Consider the following 10,011-nt stretch of genomic DNA (forward strand, 5'->3'; position numbering starts at 1 on the left):
TTAAATTCACAAATAAACACAAAAAAGTGGGTCAGGGGAAGGCCGCTGTGATAGCTAATAGGATAAAGCATCGAACGTGTTATTCAAAGATCGTAGATTTGATTCCTGCTCACGGCTGTTTATTTTCTCACCCACTTTTCTTTCTTCCTATTTACATTTATATTTGTTCGAACAACTTCTTCCATACATTCCATGGTATTATTGTCCGTTAGATCTCCCTATTGTTGTGTCAAATCACGTGAAGACGAGCCCTTAGGTATTAACCTTTTTTCCTTATTCATTAACGAAGGTCTCGTACTGGCAGACTTGGGGTCATAAGGTTCTATAAGAGGGAATAGTGGTCAGCTGTTCGCTCGTAATATATTCACGTGCTACGTGATGCCACACAAGCTCATAAAATCGTGTTCCACACTCACCGATTGTCAACAGATGGCACTGACTGACACTCCTACGTTTAAATTCACATATAAACCCAAAACGTGGGTTTAAAGAAGGCTGCTCTGCTAGCTGATGGGTTCGAGAGCCGACCGCGATATTCAATGGTCGTAAGTTTGAACCTGCTCATGGCTCGTTATGTTTTCAACCACTCTCCATTCTTCCTATTTACATTACAATTGTCCTAATAACTTCCGTTATAGATTCCATGGCATTATTGTCTGTTAGATATTGTTATTATTGTGTCAAAACATGGAAAAACGAGCCCTTAGGTATACACCTCTTTCCCCTATAAATTAACAAGGGTGTGGTACTGGCAGCCTTGGTGTCATTAGGTTGTATAAGGGAGAATGTTGGTCAGGTGCCCACTCGTAATAGGTTCACGTGCTACGTGACGCCACACAGGCTCATAAATTTCGTGCCACACTCGCCGCTTGGCTACAGAAGGCCCTGACTGACACTCCCACGTTTAAATTCACATATAAATCCAAAAAAGTGGGTTGGGGGAAGGCCGCTGTGATAGCTCAATTGTTAGAGCATCGAATGCGATATTCCATGGTCTTAAGTTTGATTCCTGCTCGCGGCTGGTTATTTTTTTACCCGCTTTTCTTTCTTTCTGTTTACATTATACTTGTTGTTATAACTTCCTCTATACATTCTTTGGTGTTATTGTCTGGTAGATCTCAAAATTATTGTGTCAAAACACGGAAAACGAGCCCTTAGGGATTAACCTCTTTTCCTTATTCATTAACGAGGGTCTCGTACTGGCAGATTGGTGTCTTTCGGTTTCATTAACGAGGGTCTCGTACTGGAAGACTTGGAGTCATTAGGTTTTTAAGAGGGACTATTGGTCAGCTGCCCACTCTTAATAAGTTCACGTGCTACGTGACGCCACACAGGCTCAAAAAATGGTGTTCCACACTCGCGGCTTGGCTGCAGATGGCGAGGACTGAAACTCGCACGCTTAAATTCACCAATAAATACTAAAAAGTAGATTGGGGGAAGGCCGCTGTTATAGCTCAGTAGCTAGAGCATCGAACACGTTATTTGAAGGTCGTACGTTCAATTTCTGCTCACGGCTGGTTACTTTTTCACCCACTTTTCTTTTTTTCTATTTACACTAAATTTGTTCGAATCACTTCCCCTATACATTTCATGGCATAATTGTCTGTTAAATCTCGTTATTATTGTGTCAAAACACGGAAAGACGAGCCCTTGGGTATACACCTCTTTCCCCTAATTATTAATGAGGGTCTCGTACTGGCAGAATTGGTGTCATTAGGTTCTATAAGAGTGACTATTGGTCGGCTGCCCTCTCGTAATAAGTTAACGTGCTACGTGATGCCACACAAGCTCATAAAATGGTGTTCCACACTCGCTGCTTGGCTACAAATGGCGCTGACTGACACTTCCAAGTTTAAATTCACATATAAATCCAAAAAAGTGGGTTGGGAGAAGGACGCTGTGATAGCTCAGTGGTTAGAGCATCGAATGCGTTATAAAAAGGTCGTAGGTTCGATGCCTGCTCACGGCTGGTTATTGTTTCACCCACCTTTCCCTCTTCCTATTTACACTACATTTCTTATAACGACTTCCCCTACACATTCTTTGGCATTGTTGTCTGGTAGATCTCGTTATATTGTGTCAAAACAAGAGAAAACGAGCCCTTTGATATACACTTTTTTTCCCTAATAATTAAAGAGGGTCTCGTACTGGCTGACTTGGTGTCACTATATGGTATAATAGGGACTATTGGTCAGCTGCCCACTCGTAATAAGTTAACATGCTACGTGATGCCACACAGGCTCATAAAATGGTGTTCCACACTTGCGGCTTGGCTGCAAATGGCGCTGACTCAAACTCGCACGTTTATATTGACCAATAAACTCAAAAAGTGGGTCAGGAAAAACCGCTGTATTAGCTCAGTGGTAAACTTCACAAACGGGTAGCTAAGATATAATACAAATCACTACGAACAATACAAAAAACTTAAAAATAACTAAGCCTGTTAAGCGTAACTATAACACATCACGTCCTAGAATTTCTTCTTGGTCAGTAGGGCTTCTACCCTTTCTACTAATAAAGGTAAACATTCGTCTGTTCTTACTACCTTAAGTAATCTTGATATGCTTTCTTTAAAGTACTCTCTTGCAGGTCTTCTGTCTGGGTCACAATGAAATTTAGCCATTCTAGAGCGCCGTATACTGTGCAAGGCAGTCATCATGATAAAATCACAAGGTAAACCATCCTCATTCTCTATTGCCAAATACCCGATCCCATGAGGGTCTAACGGGAACTCTTTTTTATTGTCCTTTGTAATACGCCCCAAAAATGAACTCCTTCCCAACAGTGGAGGAAAACGTGGTCGATAGTTTCCGGTTTCTTACAGATTAGACAGTGAGATCCCCAAGGCATATAAAACCCACGCTCCTCTACAAAGTTTCTTACAGGAAGTGTTCCAGTGTGTAATTTGAAAAAGAACGTTTTCGCACTTGGAGCTGCTGGCATTTTTAACTCGTTTAAGTACGTTCTGACCCTTGCGTGCTGTATATAGCGCTCTGTACAGTGGGATGGGTAGCATCGTGTCCCATAAATCTTTGTACAGTTTTTTTCTTTCCAACAGACCACAGGTAGTCGGTTGAAAAACAAACACACAAACACCGCACGCTGGCCACTACTTCTTTCATGTATCCTTGCACAGCCCCTGTGGTAACATGGGTGCTCACAACAACCTCGGGCAACAGTCTACTTAGTCTTGTTTGACACACTGTTAGTAGGAAAGGATCTCTTGTTTCACGAAAAAAGAAAAACCTATTTACAATCTGCTTCATAAACAGATGTCCTAGCGGAAGGCCTCCACACTTTACCCGTCTAAACAACTTCGTGCGACTGCACCTTTCCCAGTTAGACCCCCACACAAATATTGCAAACACATGATGTATTTTTTGCACATTGACCCGGGAACAGTACAGCATATGCATCACATACCACAGCTTAGACACAAAAAACCAGTTGCATGCAGTAGCACTAGCAAACATGGACAGATAAGTTGCATTCCAGCTATTCGCTTTCTCTTTAATTTCTTTCGTTTGCTGTGTCCAATATTCGTCAGTACTTTTGTGTGACTTGAGCGGTACTCCGAGATATTTAACTGGCGTTCTTGTCCATTTAATGGCTGCAAAATATTCTGGTGTTGAAGGCCAATATCCATGCCATAGGCCGAGGCATTTACTCCAGTTTATGTGGCTTCCTGTAGCTTCGGCGAAAGATTTAGAAACTCTGATTGATTCTTCAATACCGACATAGGAAGTGCTACAAATCGCAACATCATCGGCGTATGCGAGTAGTTTGACCTCTGAAGATTGTACTCTAAACCCATTAATGATGTCATTCTGCAATATCGACCGACATAAAGTTTCAATATAGATGCAAAACAACAGTGGACTAACAGGGCGACCTTGACGCACTGAGCGCTCACTTCTAATGGGGGGGGGCAATGTCTTGTTGATAATTAGTCTCGTACTACCATTTCGATATGCCATGGCTACTCCGTCAATAATTATCTTACCAACATTAATGTGCTTCAATACTGCAAACAAAAGAGCGTGGGCAACGCAATCAAACGCTTTCTCCAGATCCAGCTTGAAGGGAAGTTTACCGGTAATAAAGAAAAAAAGTATTAGCTCAGTGGTTAGAACATCGAACGTGTTTTGCGAAGGTCGTAGGTTCGATTCCCGCTCACGGCTGGTTATTTTTTAAGCCGTTTCTATTTTTTTTATTTCCTTCACATTTGTTCTATTAACTTCCCCTATACAATGTTTGGCATTATCGTCCGTTAGATTTCATTATTATTGTGTCAAAAACGTAAAAACGGGCCCCTAGGTATACAGCTCTTTCGCATATTCATTAACAATTGTCTTGTACTGGCTGAATTGGTGTCATTAGGTTGTATACGAGCGACTATTGGTCAGATGCCCACTCTCTATAAGTTGACGTGCTACGTGACGCCACACAGGCTCAAAAAATGGTGTTCCACTTTCGCGGCTTGGCTGCAAATGGCGCTGACTGAAACTCGCACGCTTAAATTCACAATTAAATCCAAAAAAGTGCGTTAGGAGAAGGCCGCTGTGATAGCTCAGTGGTTAGAGCATCGAATGCGATATTCAATGGTCTTAAGTTTGATTCCTGCTCGCGGCTGGTTATTTTTTTACCCACTTTTCTTTCTTTCTATTTACATTACATTTGTTGTTATCACTTCCTCTATACATTCCTTGGTATTTTTGTCTGGTAGATCTCGTTATTATTGTTTCAAAACACGGAAAACGAGCCCTTAGGAGTTAACCTCTTTTTCTTATTCATTACCGAGGGTCTCGTACTGGCAGATTGATGTCTTTCGGTTTCATTAACGAGGGTCTCGTACTGGCAGACCTGGAGTCATTTGGTTCTATAGGAGGGACTATTGGTCAGATGCCCACTCTCAATAAGTTGACGTGCTACGTGACGCCACACAGGCTCAAAAAATGGTGTTCCACATTCCCGGCTTGGCTGCAAGTGGCACTGACTGAAACTCGCACGCTTAAATTCACCAGTAAATCCTAAAAAGTGGATTGGGGGAAGGCCGCTGTTATAGCTCAATAGTTAGACCATCGAACGCGTTATTTGAAGGTCGTAGGTTCAATTTCTGCTCACGGCTGGTTATTTTTTCACCCACCTTTCCCTCTTCCTATTTACACTACATTTCTTATAATGACTTTCCCTATAAATTCCTTGGAATTATCGTCTGTTAGATCTCGTTATATTGTGTCAAAACGGGAGAAAAAGAGCCCTTTGATATACACCTCTTTTCCTTATTAATTAAAGAGGGTCTTGTACTTACTGACTTGGTGTCATTAGGTAGTATAAAAGAGACTATTGATCAACTGCCCACTCGTAATAAGTTCACGTGCTACGTGACGGCACACATGATCATAAAATGGTGTTTTACATTCGCGGCTTGGCTACAGACGGCGCTGACTGACACTCCCACGTTTGTGCTCACAAATAAACCCCAAAAAGTGGTTCAGGGGAAGGCCGTTGTATTATCTCAGTGGTTAGAGCATCGAACGTGTTATTCGAAGGTCGTAGGTTTGATTCCTGCTCACGGCTGATTATTTTTTCACCCTCTTTTCTTTCTTTCTATTTACACTACAATTGTTGTAATAACTTCCCCTATACACTCCTTGGATTTATAGTCCGGTAGAACTCGTTATTATTGTGTCAAAACATGGAAAACGAGCCCTTAGGTATTAGGTTCTTTTTCTTATTCATTAATGAGGGTCTCGTACTGGCAGATTGGTGTCATTTGGTTTTAATAACGAGGGTCTCGTACTGGCAGACTTGGAGTCGTTAGGTTCTATAAGAGGGACTAATGGTCAGCTGCCCACTCGTAACAAGTTCACATGCTACGTGATGCCAATCAGGCTCCAAAGAGTGTGCCACACTCGCCGCCATGGCTACTGCTGGCGCTGACTGACACTCTCATGCTTAATTCACATATAAACCCTATGAAGTGGCTGGGGGGATAGCTGTCGTGGTAGCTCCATGGTAGAGCATCTACGCGTAATTTGAAGGTCGCAAGTTCGGATCCTGCCAATGGTAAGTTATCTTTTCACCCACTTTTCTTCATATTTACATTACAATTTGGTCTAATATCTTCCCCGATACTTTCCTTAGCATAATTGTCTGTTAGATCTCATTATTATTGTGTAAAAACCCGGAAAAATGAGCCTTTAGGTATACACTTCTTTCATTCATTCATTAACCAGGGTCTCGTACTGGCAGACTTAGTGCCTTTAGGTTGTATAGGAAAACTATTGGTTAACAGCTCACTCGTAACAATTTCACGTACTACGTGACGCCAAACAGGCATCCAAGACTAGTGGTGGCGCTGACTGACACTGCACGCTTAATTCACATATAAAACCTTAAAGTGGCTGGGGGGATAGCTGTCGTGGAAGCTCAGTGATAGAGCATCGAACGCGTCATTCGAAGGTCGCAGGTTCGAATCCTGCCCACGGCAAATGATCTTTTCGAACACTTTTCTTCATAATCACATTAGAGTTTGGTCTAATATCTTCCGCTATACTTTCTTTGGCATTATTGTCTGTTAGATCTCATTCTTAAAGTGTTGAAACACGAAAAAACGAGCCCTTAAGTATACATTTATTTCCTTAATTCAATAACGAGGGTCTCGTACTGGCAGACTGAATGCCATTACGTATATACGAGGGACTATTGGTCAGCTTCCCACTCGTAACAAGTTGACGTGCTACGTGACGCCAAACAGCCTCAAAACAGTGTGCCACAATCGCCGCAATCGCTACTGGTGGCGCTGACTGACACTCCCATGCTTAATTCACATATAAACCCTATATAGTGTCGGGCGGGATAGCTGTCATGGTAGCTCTGTGGTAGAGCATCGAACGCGTCATTCGAAGGTCCAGGTTCGGATCCTGCCCACAGCAAGTTATCTCTTCAACCACGTTCCTTCATATTTTGATTACAATTTTGTGTGTTATCCTCACCTATACTTTCCTTAGCATTATTGTCTGTTTTATCTCATTATTATTGTGTAAAAACACGGAAAAACTAGGCTTTAGGTACACACTTCTTTCCTTATTCAATAACGAGGGTCTCGTAACAGCAGACTTAGTGCTTTGAGGTTGTATACGAGGGACTAAGTCAGCTGTCCACTCGTAACAGGTTCATGTGCTACGTGACGCTAAACAGGCTCACACGAGTGTGCCACACTCGCCGCCATGGCTTCTGGTGGCGCTGACTGACACTCTCATGCCTTAATCACATATAAACCCTCTAAAGTGGCTGGGAGATAGCTGTCATGGTAGCTCCATGGTAGAGCATCGAACGCGACAATAGAAGGTCGCAGGTTCGCATACTGCCCATGGCAAGTTATCTTTTCACACACTTTTCATCATATTTAAATTACAATTTCGTCCAATATATTCCGCTATACTTTCTTTGGCATTATTGTCTGTTATATCTCAATTTTATAGTGTGAAAACACGTAAAAACGAGCACTTAAGTATACACTTCTTTTCCTAATTCATTAACGATATTCTCGTACTGGCAGACTCAATGCCTTTAGGTTGTATACGACGGACTATTCGTCAGCTGCCCTTCGGAAAAAGTTCACGTGCTACGTGACGCAAAACAGGCCCTAAAGAGTGTGCCACACTCGCCGCCATGGCTACTGGTGGCGCTGACTGACACTCCCATAATTAATTCACATTAAAACCCTATAAACCCCTTGGGGGGATAGATTTCGTGTAAGCTTCATGGTAGAGCATCTACGCGTATTTTGAGCGTCGCAAGTTCGGATCCAGCCAACGGCAAGTTTTCTTTTCAGCCACTTTTCTTCATATTTACAATAAAATTTGGTGAAATATCTTCCAATATTTTTTCTTCGGCATTATTGTTTGTCAGATCTCAATAATATATCGTAAACACAGAAAAACGAGCCCTTAGGTATACACTTGTTTCCCTAATTCATTAACGAGGGTCTCGTACTGGCAAACTTAATTCCTTTAGGTTGTACACGAGGGACTATTGTTCACCTGCACGCTCGTAACAAATTCACGTGCTACGTGATGCCAAACAGGCTCAAAAGAGTGTGCCATACTCACCGCCATCGGTACTGTGGGCACTGCTGACGCTTCACGCTTATTTCGCGTATAAACCCTATAAGGTGGCTCGGGGGATAGCGGTCGTGGTAGCCAGGTGGTAGAGCATCGAATGCGTCATTCGAAGTTCGCAGGTTCGGATCCTGCCCACGGCAGGTTATCTTTTCACCAATTTTTCTTTCTAATTACATTACAATTCGGCCTAATATCTTGCGATATACTTTCTTTGGCATTATTTTCTGTTGGATACCATTTTTATTGTGTAACAACACGGAAAAATGACCCTTATGTATAAACTTCTTTCCTAATTCATTCATTAGGGTCTCGAACTGGCAGACTTAGTGTGTTTAGGTTGTATACGAGGCACTATTGGTCAGCTGCCCACTCGTAACAAGCTCACATGCTACGTGACGCCAAACAGGCATCCAAGACTACTGGTGGCGCTGACTGACACTGCACGTTTAATTCACCTATAAACGGTTTAATGTGGCTGGGGTGATAACTGCCGTGGTAGCTCAGTGGTAGAGCATTGAACGCGTCATGTGAAGGTCGCAGCTTTGGATCCTGCTCACAACAAATTATCTTTTCACACACCTTATTTCATATTCACATTACAATTTGGTCTAATATCTACCGCTATACTTTCTCTGGCATTATTGTCTGTTAGATCTCCTTCTTAATGTGTAAAAACACGAAAAAACGAGCCCTTGAGTATACACTTCTTTTCGTAATTTAATAACGAGGGTCTCGTAATGGCAGACTGAATGCTTTTATGTTGTATACGACGGAATAATGGTCAGCTTCCCGCTCGTAACAAGTTCACGTGCTACATGACGCCTAACAGGCTCAAAACAGTGTGCCACACTCGCCACCTAGGCTACTGGTAGCGCTTTCTGACATTTCATGATTGATTCCCATATAAACATTATAAACCGGCTGGGGGGATAGCTGTCGTAGTAGCTCAGTGCTAGAGCATCTACGCGTATTTCGAAGGTCGCAAGTTCGGATCCTGCTAACGGCAAGTTATCTTTTCACCCACTTTTCTTCATAGTTACATTACAATTTGGTCTAATATCTTCCCCTATACTTTCTTCGGCATTATTGTCTTTAGATCTCTTTATTATTGTCTAAACCTACTGAAAAACGAGCCCTTATGTATACACTTCTTTCTTAATTCATCAAAAAGGATCTCGTACTGGCAGACTTAATGCTTTTAGGTAGTATACGTGAGACTAAGGATCACCTGTCCACTCGTAACAAGTGCACGTGCTACGTGACGCCAAACAGGCTCAAAAGAGTGTGCGACACTCGCCGCCATTGCTACTGGGGGCGCTGACTGATCTTCACACTTACTTCACATATAAACCCTAGAAAGTGGCTGGGGGGATAGCTGTCGTGGTAGCTCAGTCTTAGAGCATCAAACGCGTCATTCGAAGGTCCCAGGTTCGGATCCTGCTCATCGCAAGTTATCATTTCATGCTTCTTTCTTCATATATACATTATAATTTGGTCCAATATCTTCCGATATACTTTCTATGGCATTATTTTCTGTTATATCTCTTGTTTATTATGTAAAAACACGAAAAAACGAGCCCTATGTAAAAACTTCTTTCCTTAATTCAATAATTAGGGTCTCATACTGGCAGACTTAGTGCCTTTAGGTTGTATACGAGAGACTAATGGGAAGCTGCCCACTCGTAACAAGTTCACGTGGTACGTGACGCAAAACAAGCTCAAACACGGTGCCACACTCGTCGCCATCGCTACGGGGGGCGCTGACTGACACTTCACGCCTAATTCCCATATAAACCCTATTAAGTGGCTGGGGAATAGCTGTCGTAATAGCTTGGTGGTAGAGCATCGAAGGCGTCATTCGAAGGTCGCAGGTTCGGATCCT

Source organism: Rhipicephalus microplus, chromosome 7 (assembly GCF_043290135.1).
Source record: "Rhipicephalus microplus isolate Deutch F79 chromosome 7, USDA_Rmic, whole genome shotgun sequence".
In the NCBI taxonomy this organism is placed as follows: Eukaryota; Metazoa; Arthropoda; class Arachnida; order Ixodida; family Ixodidae; genus Rhipicephalus; species Rhipicephalus microplus.